This window comes from Mastigoproctus giganteus, chromosome 4, assembly GCF_048544385.1.
Source record: "Mastigoproctus giganteus isolate SK-2022 chromosome 4, ASM4854438v1, whole genome shotgun sequence".
Lineage (NCBI taxonomy): Eukaryota > Metazoa > Arthropoda > Arachnida > Uropygi > Thelyphonidae > Mastigoproctus > Mastigoproctus giganteus.
The window spans coordinates 110,003,437-110,016,779 of NC_143578.1; the positions used below are offsets into that span (position 1 = coordinate 110,003,437).

Below are 13,343 nucleotides of genomic sequence, written 5' to 3' on the forward strand. Positions count from 1 at the left end.
CTTGAAAAGGCATTTGATACTACATTGCGTCATGGTATTATTAGGGACCTTTACCATCTGGGGCTTCGGGGCCATTTGCCAGAAATAATTCAAAATTTCCTGCAACTGCATTCTTTTCAGGTCCAATATAAAAACGTACTCTCTACATCTCACATTCAGGAAGAGGGAGTCCCGCAGGGATCAATACTTAGTCCAACACTGTTTTCAATCCGAGTTAGCAGCATGATACGAGATATCCCAAAAACTGTTCAAACTTATATGTATGCAGATGATCTTACCATTTCATGTGAATCTCAGTGTATGAATACCATTGAATGGCAGCTACAATTTGCCATAACCAAAATAGAATCCTGGACTTCACAGAACAGTTACAAACTCTCAGAAAAGAAATGCACTGTCACTCGCTTTTGCAAGAAGCGAACTCTCCATCCCGAACTTTAACTACAAATAAACAATACTCCAATCCTGCTTGTTAATACCGTTAAATTTCTTGGACTAATATTAGACAGCAAACTAAGTTTCCAAGCCCATATCACTTATTTGAGAACTTCTTGTATGAAGCATTTGAATATACTTCGATCGGTCTCGTCGTTGTAATGGGGAGCTGATCGATATACTTTACTGCATCTTTATAGAAGTTTAATCTGTTCACACCTAGATTATGGATTTCCAGTGTATGACTCTGCCTGGAACATTACTTTAAAACGGCTAAATGCGCTCCTAGCGAGTCCTCAGTGGAGGACTCGCTAAGAGCTTTCAGGACTTCTCCAATCCAAAGTCTTTATATTGAAGTGCATGATCCCCCATTACACCTGTGTAGAAAAACGCTACTGCTTCAGTATGCTGCTAAGATCCAGAGTCTACCATCGCACCCAAGTTGGGAGTATCTTTATAATACTTGTTGTGAAGCCTTCTACGAGAGCAAGCCAAATGAAGATAGACCTGCCTCGCTCAGGATCAAAGAGCGTGTTCACAGTTGGAATGTCAAATTAAATTAAATTTTTCAAGACACAACTGCACCTGTTCCACCTTGGGCATATGTGTCTCTCTCTCAAGATATACACTTCCTCCAGTGGGGGAAAAATATGACACCTGCCTGCGATATCAGACAGTTACATTCAGCTCATGCTGCTATGAACATCTATGCCTGTAAAATTTATACAGATGGTTCAAAAACTGACAGTATGGTAGGTGCTGCGGCAGTTTTTCCATTATGTACAATTTCATCTCCACTACCACTAGCTTGCATCATTTTCACAGCTGAATTAGGGCTTAATAAGATTATTGAGCTTTCCATCTCATCTGTCATAATTTACACAAACTCCCTGAGTGCTGTCTCTGCCATAAGGAAGAATTTCTCCTCTTCTCATCCACATTGAAACAGATTCATTCCCAGCTATTTTCTTGCAGTATGTCCAATCAGTCAATCAGTTTTTGCTGGATCCCTGGCCATTCAGGCATTACGTGAAATGAAAGTACTGACTTTGCCGCTAAACATCCTCAACCTGCTCTCTCACAACATCCTCAAGTTCCTTACATTGACTATAAGTCTGTCATACGCAAAGCTTGCTACCATAAATAGTCGCAGACCTGGAAATGCGACACGAACAATAAACTTTACCATGTAAAAGAAGATCCAAAGCTGTGGCCGTCTAGCTTCCGACGAAACAGACAAGAGGAAGTGGTACTGGCAAGACTCAGAATTGGACACACTCACCATACTCACCTCTTTCTTTTATTGGGAGAAAACCCACCACAGTGCTCATCCTGTCAGACGCAACTTACGGTCCGTCATTTTCTGGTTGATTGTCCCTTACATTCAACCATCCGGTCAAACACTTTTCAGTCACTCTCCACGTTGAGTACATCATCTGATTTATCTCATTTCTTAGGAAATGAAGCGAATATTACAGAACTTTTATTATATTTAAAACATATTGGCTTGTACAGAAGCATATAATTTAAGCCCTCTAATGATACGCTTATAAATTAACGATGAACAGACACAATTTGGCCTTAGTAGCTCTAGTGTTGTTAAACCGAACAACAACAACCTAGATTCGACATGCAGTGTTCTCCTAAAGCATATTCTCTCAAACAACAACATTTGTATGCAGAGATGGCTCCAAAGTAGGGGACAAGCTAGTTGCTGGGACAGTCTTTCCTCATGTTACGCCAACGAACAGACTGCAGTAGTTATACTGCTGAGCATCATGCCACACTCATTGAAAGATGTCACTTGAGCCTGTGAAAATGATGCTCATCAGTGCAGATCAGCACCATTTTCATAGGCTCCACCAGAGTATTAAAAGCCTTGCAGAATGGCACCCAAATTATCCTCCAAATTGTGTGCTGAATTCAAAACAAACTAACCAAAATAACCGAACTTGCAAGATGGAATCAAAACATTAAATTATGCTGGGTGCTAGGATATGTGGAGATGAAGCAGTGAAAACAACAAGTGATACAGTGTGAATTTTAAAAGTACCATATGCTGACTAGAAACTTTTCTAAAATAGCAGAATAAGAGAGAAGTAGCAAACATATCAAAAATAAATTGGTAATAATATTCTGCAGAATATTATTGCCAATTTATAAAGATTAGATGAATGGAAAGAAGTGGTCCTGACCATAATAAGAACTGGGTACACGAGTATTATTTACTTTACTTTCTTAGGGCAGAAGACCTCCAATGCCACCGTCATTAAGTTTATCAGTTCCCTATATTGTATTTGATTGTTCAAAATTTCAAAGAGAATGCCAAATAGCCCTGAGAGTGTTAATCAGTACATAGAATAATGTCATCTCACAACAAATAATGTTAGGAATGGAAATAGGCCCAGTATGGTTTTATATTCCACTTTATAATACTAATAAACTATATTAAAAAAGGATAGCAGAGACTGCCATGGATAATATGCAGCAGTAGTCTTTTACAAATAAACTACTGCAATAGCATCAATGTAAGATTAAACATTATTTGAGCCAGAAAGAGAACCACAAGTTTAGTACACTAACTATATCAACTGATGTACCACTAAATACTTAAACAAACAAACCAGTAATCAATTACTCTCTTGCTTAGAGCAGATTTGTCCATGTCTATCCTACAACCATATGTTTCCAGTTTAAATTTGTCCCTTTATGTGTGTTATCTGAGAAAAAGTACGAATGCCATCAGCATTTACGTTTAGTTCAACCCATTTAAAGACCAAAACTCTTAGTTTAGGTTTCTTTGCAGATGCTTAGCTTCCAATGGTAGGAATAGCCTTTTATCTCCCTGACTAGTCTTGCTGCACTCTCTCTCTCTCTCTCTCTCTCTCTCTCTCTCTGCACCTGTTGCAACAGATTCACATCCTGCAATGAAGCTTCCAGACCTGTGTGCAGTAATTAAGGTGTGGTCTAACATTGTGTTATACAATTAGGGGGGATTGGGATGCCAGAAGTTCATCTACTTCTAATAGGGAGCTGAATGATTTTGTGATAGCTCAGAGGAAAGTGGAAGAGAAATTGTTGAATTAAACTTAAGAAACACATTTGGGGCAGATAAATCTATCCAAAAGGGAGGCAGTAAAGGAGGTAAGCAAAGCCTTAGCCATAATTATGAGAGCATCTTTGGATTCAGGCGAAGTCCCTGTGGACTGGAGATGGGAAAATTTATCCCCAATTCACAAAGGGGTAATATGAGTAATTACAGACCTGTTAGCTTAACTTTTGTTCAAGGGAAAATAATGGAGTTACTAGTGAAAGAAGTAATGCAGAACCATGAAGTCACAGCATGGGTTTGTTAAGGGGAATATCTTGTCTGACCAATTTGTTTGGATAGTATGATGCAGTGACAAAAGAATGCAAAAAATAATTTTTATGTCATATACTTGTATTTCACATAAAAGACTGCTGTAAAAATTAGACCAGTGTGGAATTAACGAAAACTTACTGCTATGGATAATGTGATGGCTGAGTGTGGGAGAAGATAGAGTGGTTATCAGTGGAAACTGCTCTTTGTGGACTAATGTTATTAGTGGAGTCCTGGGTTTGGTACTGGGGCCATTGTTTTCTGTATTCATTAATGATAGTGATGAAAGTACAGTCCATTGCGGTTATTTGGGACACATCGGGAAGTGTATTTTGGCCTGATTAAGTGGTCGCCCCAATTATCTGAAGTTTCACGTAAATAGTTAAAAATACAATGTACCTTCCCCCCCTCACTTTACAATTAGTTCACTGTACAATCAAATCACATTACGACGAACTCAATATAGTAAAGTACCGTTCACTATTCGATGTGCAGTAAGCGCCGGTCATTGTGGTCTTGTTTGTGAATTGAATTTTAATTCTATTGAACAACGATTCTAATTAGCGAAAATAGGAGGAATATTATCCACAGGCTATAAAAGCAAAGATATATTAAGCACAAATTTACCCTTTATTACCTTACCAATTAAAAAATTAAATGATACGTGAAAATTGGAAGAATATAACATGATAATCGGAATTGGAAGAATATAACATGATAATGCGTACTGCAATATGTACATACGAACTAGTTGACATTTGTGGGTGAGGGTGGGGGGGGTTAAAATTTAAAACAGTAAAAAGATAAGCAATCAGTAACAAAGAACACAGCACACACAAATTGCAAGTAACACGATACGTGCAAGTGAGAACCGAGTAACGAGTTAAAGCTTTAAAAATAGGAATGAAGAGAAGATCTGAAAATTTATTTTTTTATATGATTGAAGATTTCATGGAAGTGTAAACACATTTCACCATAATAACCCACAGAATTCCAGCTGTCGGTATTATCGCAAATTCAGTAAGATCGAGTTTACTGTCCGTTTATCATAGATTTCACTAACAGAAAAGCCCAATAAACAGGTGACTGCTAATTGTTTTATGGTTGTGACCTCCAGAATTTCGACTGAACCACGTGGTACTGTCTGAGACAATCGTAGGGTAATCTCCAGTGCTGTGGTCTCCTGCCGCGATTAAACGGCATGCTGTCCCAATTAAGCGAAGTAAATCCTGGCTATTTTCTTGATTGGTTTCTGTTTTTTAAGATTTGCCCCAAATAAACGGCTGCCCCGATTAACTGGTGGCCCAAATAACCGGAATCCACTGTATATCAGGCTTAATGTCTTAAGTTTTCAGATGATATGAAAGTTGGAAATGTGGTTAATAGGTTAGATAGCAATGACTGTATGCTTGTGAAGCAAGATCTAGCAAATTAGGCAGTTGGGCTGAGAAACAACAGTTGATGTTTAATATTGACAAATGCAAAGTAATGCATATGAGTAGCAATAATCACAGATTAATGTACTAACTGTAGTACTACACTCAGGGTATTGGAAAATGAAAAGAGCATGTGGGTAATTGTGAAGTCAGATATGAAGTTCTCATATCTGACTTCACATTCCAGGACAACTCATTGGGTTTTGTCACTGATATACAGGAAATTTGCTAACAGGGATAAGGAGGTAATTATTCCATTGTATAAGGCAATGGTAGGCCACACCTTGAATACTGCATACTGGTCTGTAGACCTCGTTTTAGGAAGGATGTAGAGCTGCTGGTACAGGTACAGAGAAGGGCATTGAGATTGGTGAGGGAAACAGATGGGTGCTTTTACCAAAAAAGGCTTCAGTTCTGCATATTGCAATATCTGGAGACTAGGCACCAGCAAGGTGATCTGATTGAGGCGCTTACGGCTTGACCAAATTCAGTGTGGATGGGGGAATTCTTCCTCTTGCTCAAATTATGTATACGAGTATACATAATTTGTATTTATGTATCTCAAATTTCAAATTGAGCAAGGTTGATTATAGAATAGATGTGCAGAAGTTTGCTTTCAGCTAATGCGTCACTGATTGCTATAACAACCTGCCATTCATTGTTGTGGAAGTGGATAGTTTGAATAAGTTCGAGGAAGAACTAGACAAACTATTGGAGGGGATGGATAGGTAAAAAAAATTTTTTTTTTTTTTCTTCTTTTTGGCTAAATCTGTATGAGCTTGCTTTCTTGCATCATTTGCCACCATTACTACTAATACTAATGTGCTAGTCACCACGAAATATACCAAGTGGTATGTTATTCTGGGACTACCCAAATTTAATAAACCTCACATGCCACTTTCCAGCCAGTCTGCTTAATTTTATACAGGCTAGAGTGGCATCTGATTATTACTTATTACTGTCATTTTACCAACCTGCCCCCCCCCCTTTATGTGATCAGTTAACTTAGAGATTAAATTATATATATATGCATTTCACATATCATTAATAAATATTTAAAAACAGCAAGGAAGCCCAACAATGTGTTGGGATGTTAAAAAGCGGGTCACTATAAAGAGCATAAACTGTATTTTCAGTATGACTAGGAATTCAAGAAAACTAAATATGTGACTTCAGTTTTGGAAGGGAGTAGAGTGTCTTACAGACCCAGTATACAATGATTGCTGGATGAGTGCTGTAACTTGTACTTGTTATAGCTCTAATGTAGTCGAGGAGTCACTTCATAATGTGCTCCTTGGATATTACGTAATTTGAATATTATTCAACATGACCTCTATAGTATACATGCTACATTGAAGGAGAATTTGACGTGATATGGTGTTCAGGAAGACTTAATGATCTTGTAGAGGATTCAGATTTTGAACCATCATTGTAAATAGGAAATCAGAAAATTGAGTTTCATGGGTAGCACAGAGATTCTGATAGGCAATCTATCTTAGAAATTAGTATTATTGTTAGTCATGCAGTTCAAGGAAGCCAGAGGCTTTTGCTGTACTGAGTATAAATAAATTTTTTTATTTTCTTAAATAAAATAATAATATTATTTTAAAAAGAATAATAATAATCAAAAATTATAAAAATAGAATAAAATAATAAATCGAATGTGGTGAAAAATATGAAGGAAGATGTAAAAAAAAAAAGAAAAAAAGTTTTATAAAATGTATATAAGAAAGAGTAATTGTGTGCTTCCTTCCTCATGTAACTGTCCAGCTCTTTGAATTTCTTCAAACTGCCAACCTCATCTGATTGTCGAGGTAGCCTATTCCTCTTATCAGTAACCCACTGACTCAAACAACTGATGAGCAATGTTTCAAAAAGAAACATTGCTCATCAGTTGATGAACAGTGTTTCCTCAAGTGCATCAGCAGTTTCAGATGCATCTGCAATTAGACCTCAATTATGTCGAATGATTGGTGATGGATTCAAAAGATTTTCTGATTTTATCCCAAACAACTTTTGCAGCTGCCAACTCTCCTGATTTATGGCAGATAATCAATCAGTTACTTGATTTGACTATTTTCTTTCACACTTGAATGTAGTCGGTGATAAAGAGTTTCTCCATTTTTTTTGCAAATACCCAGTGTTATTCATCTTTTTTTCTTTTTCTTTTTTTTTTCCATAAAAATATAACAAAGCTATGTTAAAATCAGATTTTATTTATTATTTTGTGAATTTCTGTTTATTTTCTGTAATGAATTGGCACTCAGGTGTGCTGTTGTAATGTACGTTGCAAAATAGAAATACAGCAATACCCCACATAACACTGATAATTGATACCAAAACTGTTCCACGTTTTGTGAAACCGTGCTGATTGAGGTATAATTATAATGGGTTTTAATTGAATGCGTACCAGAGAAACAGTCTATAAACAAATTATAATAAACCTATAAACAATTTACACTTGATAGTCAATTAAAAGGATTTGAAATTAAACAAAATTTTGCAAAAATTTTATTAATGAAAAGGTTATTTCATTATGAAGATGTTATTTCATTAATAAAAATTTTATTAATGAAAAGTTGTTTATTTCAGTATTTCAATAATGAAGGCTGGTCAACATTTGGATCTCCATTTTTAATCGCCTCACAGGCCATGTCAACCCCCCCCCGAAAAAAGTTTCTCCAGTTCTTCTGTTAAAAATTGTTTTGGTGACACTTCAGTGTTATCCACTTCAGAATTGTTTTCCTCTTCTGCATATGCAGTTTGCTTGTCAATTTTAAGGAGAGTTGCGTCATCTAAGTCACATGTGAGCCAGTGCAGTCACATGCGTTGGCAGTGTCCAAAGTTTCAAATTCCAAGTCTTTTCCGACCTTCACAATGCCTTTGGCAATTATCTGAACTTGCGATTCAAAACCAGTGAAATCATTTACCAAATAGGACAAAACATTCTGCCAAACAGAACACATGTTGTTGGCAGTGATTTCTATCCACGATGCAGATATATTTTTGATCATATTTAAAGGGGTAAAAAATAAATTTTGAAATGAAAACTTTGAAAAACTATCATTTCGTCTCCTCAGGATGGAATTAAGAATACTGAACACTGTTGCACTTTGCAGCTGACTGCCTGAAAGGAGCTATTGTCACGTGTGCATGGTAGACAGTAGAGTTGGCACCACAGCATATATGTACCGTACCTAGGGTACGACAATTCAGCATACAGTATATGTATAGTACCTGTCTAGGCTATTGAATGAGTTTTAATATGTACAATAAATTTTCAATTTAAACTTAATTGAAAACTGTGTTATAGTGAAACCCATGCTGTTTGAAGCCGTGCTAAGTGGGATATTGCTGTACACAATAATAGCATTGTTCTCTGTTTATGTTCTTGTAGTAGTAGTAACAGCATGTGATGTAAGAAAGCAAGCTTATGTAGCATCAGCCAAAAAAAAAAAAAAAAAAAAAAAACCCAGTTCACTAATCAGTACGCTCCGAGAATTTGTCTAGTTCTCCCTTGAATTTATTCAACTCATCCACTTCCAGAACAACAGATGGAAAGCTTTTCTAACAATCAACCACCTTCAGCTTACTCAAACCATCCAAGGCTTTAAACACCTCAGTCAGATCTTCCTGCAGGTGCTTGGTCTCGAGATGTTGCAATTTATTGAACTGAGACTTTCTAGGTAAGTGCACCCTTTTGCTCCCTTACCAGTCTGGTTGCCATTCTCTTCACCTGTTCCAGCAGATCTACATCCTTTCTAAAGTGTGGCCTAACCGTGGCCTTATACAAAGGAATAATCACCTTATTATCCCTGCTAGCAAAGTTTCTTTATATTATTGACAAAATGCTATGAGCTTCCCTGACAGTGTCTGCACTGCACAATTACCCCCAGGTCTTTTTCTTTCCCTACTACCCTCACTACACTGGGGTTACTGCTATCCATTGCAGTATCTTGTATTTGTCAATGTTAAACTTCACCTGCCATTTCTCAGCTGATCAACCCAATTTTCCACCTGCCATTTCTCAGCTGATCAACCCAATTCTCATTGCAGTAGCTCATCCTGATGACTGTCATTAACCACCCTGCCAACCTGTATCATCTGGAAACTTAGACATTAAGCCTAATATATACCTTCATCAATATCATTGATAAATATTGAAAACAACAATGGACCCAGCGTTGAACCCTGCGGAACTCTTCTAATAACATTACTCAACGAAGAGTAGTGTTCATTGATAACCACTCTGTCTTTTTCCACTTAACCATCCCTTTATCTATAGCAGTAACTTGCCCTTAATAAATTGTATAGTGCAGATAATTATTAACAATTTCTTTAATTAATATGCCAAAGAAATACAATAAAATTTCAGAAGACACATTCAAAATTATCCATGTATTGTAAAATATGAAAAAGATAACACATGTATATGTGATTTTTCAATTTCAAACAGTGGGAAATGCAATATAATTAGACAGTTTGGTAAAAATGAGTATAATGGTAGCGTGCAGTGCATTATAAAGAAATGTCAAATTATTGTTCTATTTCATCTTCATGATGTTGTTATAAATGCCAAATGTTTATTTGCATATTTTGTGATAGAAAGCAATCTTCTGCTGAGATGCACTGATCATGTAAGCGTCATGCATATTTTTTCAAAAATATTTCTCAATAGTGAAACAGCAAAAAAAAAACATCAAGCATTATTACTTAAATTGCATGGATAGAGTAAGAAGATGTAATGATTGCTCTAAAAAAAGAATTTTTTATTTGATACAGATGGCAGTAAACGAGGTGATTCCAAGCTATATCCCATTGTGGTGATATTTTGAAAAAAATAAAGAAAAAGAAAAAAAAATAGTCAAATAAGTGTCAGCACTGGTAATTGACCCATGGTACAACACTGGAAATCTCCTGAACAACCAAAAACTTCAAAAAACTATCTGCCACTTAGCGTTGTTAATGGTTTTTCTAAAATGTGGAGTAGTAGGGATATTAAGAGGTGAGATTCAGCACTTGGTGTTAATAGGCTGCCCTTGTCAACTTATTACTTTCTTATCTACTTGGTTCTTTTTTTTTTCCCCTTTTTTTGCCAGTGCATACCAAACCCTGTGGCTTCCATGTACTATATGGCAAATACTATTAGCATTAATTTTTGTGCTGAAAATGGATCTATATGCCTTATTATTGAGAGTGGATGAATATGCATGCCACTTAAGATTTTGAAGCATTTGTGTACATATTGTCTGTCTTTGGTAAATAGGTAACTAGGGTGGTAGAACAGTAGCAACCCTTGACAAGTCTCTTTATAAAAGAGATTAGAAGTGGTGAGAAATTCAATGTGAGTACTTTTCCTTTACTAAATTGAAAATACAAGCAATTACTACTGAGTGGTACTGACTCAATTTCAAATCCATTTATACTCCATGGTTTTAAAAAAGACACAATAATGAACTTCTGAATTCCAAACTTTTGGTAAAAGCAGTCCTAAACAGGCCAAGCAATTTGATAATTTTAGGCCTGTTATTCTCACTTGTGCTGAAAGTCTGTTAATGCTTCTGTCTTCTAGTTAGTATATAGAAAATTTGCACGTTTCTTTTAAATGTTATGCAAATGTCTGAAAATCCCAGCATACCTCACATGCATGCACTGAGATCATTACTCCTAGATACGTTCATGAACATTGTGTAAATTTGTTAGTAGCTTTCAAGTCTTCTGCTTATTTTTGGAAATTCGTTACCATAGCAGACTAAACAAGAAGAATGATTCTAACCTCATTGTAGGCATTTCTTCTGTCAAGGTCATTTAGAATCTAAAATCAGAGACTCTCTTCATTGCTTGGTGAGAAAGTACTTTATGACTGCATGTGATTGACTATGTGATGCACATGTTCCCTTTGAAAAATAATGTATAAATGCTATTAAAAATGGCTACTAAAAGATTTGATAAGAGGATGTGACTTCATCTGACAAGAGGTCTTGTCAGATGAAAAAGTCATATTGGCAGTGCATGAATTGCTCTAGTACCATCCATAAAACTTGTCTTGGGGAACCTAAACATTGAAGGAAGTGCATCAAATGTAATGGGGACTATGTTGTTGAAGATTTACATACATAGTTGTGAAATGCAGCTTTTATTTAACTTGCAGTTTTCATTTGAATGAATATATTGAAAAACACTCTAATGATCTTAGGATTATCAAGGTTTTATACCCTTAGTTACAGCATATGGTCTAATTTGGTCATCATTCCTATAATAATGCATTGGTAAAGTTAATAGAATTTTTTAAAAGATCCCAGTGCAGTGCACTTTTTCATTTTTGAGAATCTGATATAAAGTAGCCAGTATGGAAGTTTTTTTTTCCCCCTTCGGGAAATTGTAGTTTCTCCAATAAAATGTGTAAATGAAGAGGATGATAACAAAGCAGTTACATACATTAGTGTAGAAAATGAAATTAACTTGCAGATCATCTTAGTTATGATTGCTGAAGATGTGCATGCTATATACAGTGCACTGATATGGATATTTCAAAGGACTGTACTTGTGCTTGGACTCAGATTTTTTATTTATCATTAAGCACCAAACTTCCAGAAGAGAGAACAGGGATATATTCTGTTCCCATTATACCTTGAAGAAAATAGTCTTGCTGAATTCATAACTATGCTGATAAAAGAGTGATTGTCTTTAGTGTTTTCATCAGTGCTAAAACTATGCTAAAACATATTTCCTCAACTGACAACTAATAAAATTAAATAAAGGCCAAATTTTATTGAAACAAAAATATATAATTAAAAATTAGACTGTATTAAAAATAAAACTAAAACAAATTAATTAAAAAATTAAAGTTGGATTAAAAATGTAAAATAAAGCAAATGGGGGAAGTAGCTTTTGAGGCGAAGAGCTTCTTTGTCAACTTATAAAGCCTATGACAGCAGGTCAACTATAATATAGAAAGTGAGCCTTGTGCATACATACAGATACCCAGCTGTGGACTGTATTTGGCAAAGAAAAGAAAAAAAGAAGGGAGGGAGGGTGGGAATAACAGAAGAGGACATTAAATGCCAGACTTTGCATTTTTTCTGGTACATAATGCAAGTTATTAGGTTACCACCTCTCATTACATTGTAAAATACCGGCCTCCATAATAGGATGTATGCGGGTTACAGTATTATGATTGATGATGGAACCCGCCACACCTGTATGGAGGGCCTCTAACCATGAGAGATGGCGAAAATTATTAGCCAATCTATTATTTCAATGCTGGAATGGAGATTATAATTGAAATGCTGCTCACACCAGTAGTGTGAGCAGCAAGTGTGGGGGTGAGGTTAATAGTAATTTTAGACCCTTACTTAGGATGCACCTGACAAATTTATAAATGATTTAAATAACATCTCTGAGAAATTTAGGACTCTTGATTGAATTGTTAGCAAGAATATTATATTGGTCACTTGAGAAAACCAGAATATCAGTCAAAATGAAAAACAGGGCTCTAAGACTGCTCAGATCATCAGAGAAACACCCACCCAGAAAATAATAGGTAGACAATACAAAATTCCCAATTTGATCTCACACAGCTAATTTAAAAAGAAAAATTACAAGGAAAGGTAATAGTTCATGAGTCTAATCTTAGGTATTAGTAAAATTTATTTTTCTTGTTATTTATTAAACAGCCATGTTATACATCAGGCTGAAGATGTTGATGTTCTCTCAGATGTCTTCATTTGAGTGACTTAATGATCCTATAGAAATTTGTGTACAGTGAATAGTCAATGCTAATCTACTCATAACTTCAAATATAGGTCCTACTTGTTCTTACTTAATTTTTTGATGTAATACTATTTTCTACATCTGTTTATGTATCAGTTTGTTCAATTTTTTTCAACTTCTTGATCTCCACACTTAAGAGGATAAAAGATCACTGATTTGAGGAAGTTTTGTAGGTAAATCAAGTTATGTCATAATTTGTGAAATATATAAGTTTATAAAATTATTGTAGTAAATGCATCAGATTTCTGCACATTTGGTAATATTTTAAACCAAAGGAGGAATATGTATTTTTATTGTAATCAAGAAGAACACTGTAAAGAAATTAGGAAATTAACCAA

At 35.5% G+C, this 13,343-nt stretch overlaps 1 protein-coding gene across 1 annotated transcript in view; it reads left to right on the plus strand.

Moving 5' to 3' along the window:
* The window catches only part of unc-13 (protein unc13 homolog), a 1,321,962-nt gene that overhangs the window by 383,260 nt on the left and 925,359 nt on the right, over positions 1 to 13,343 (plus strand). The gene's annotated exons all lie outside the window — the stretch shown is intronic.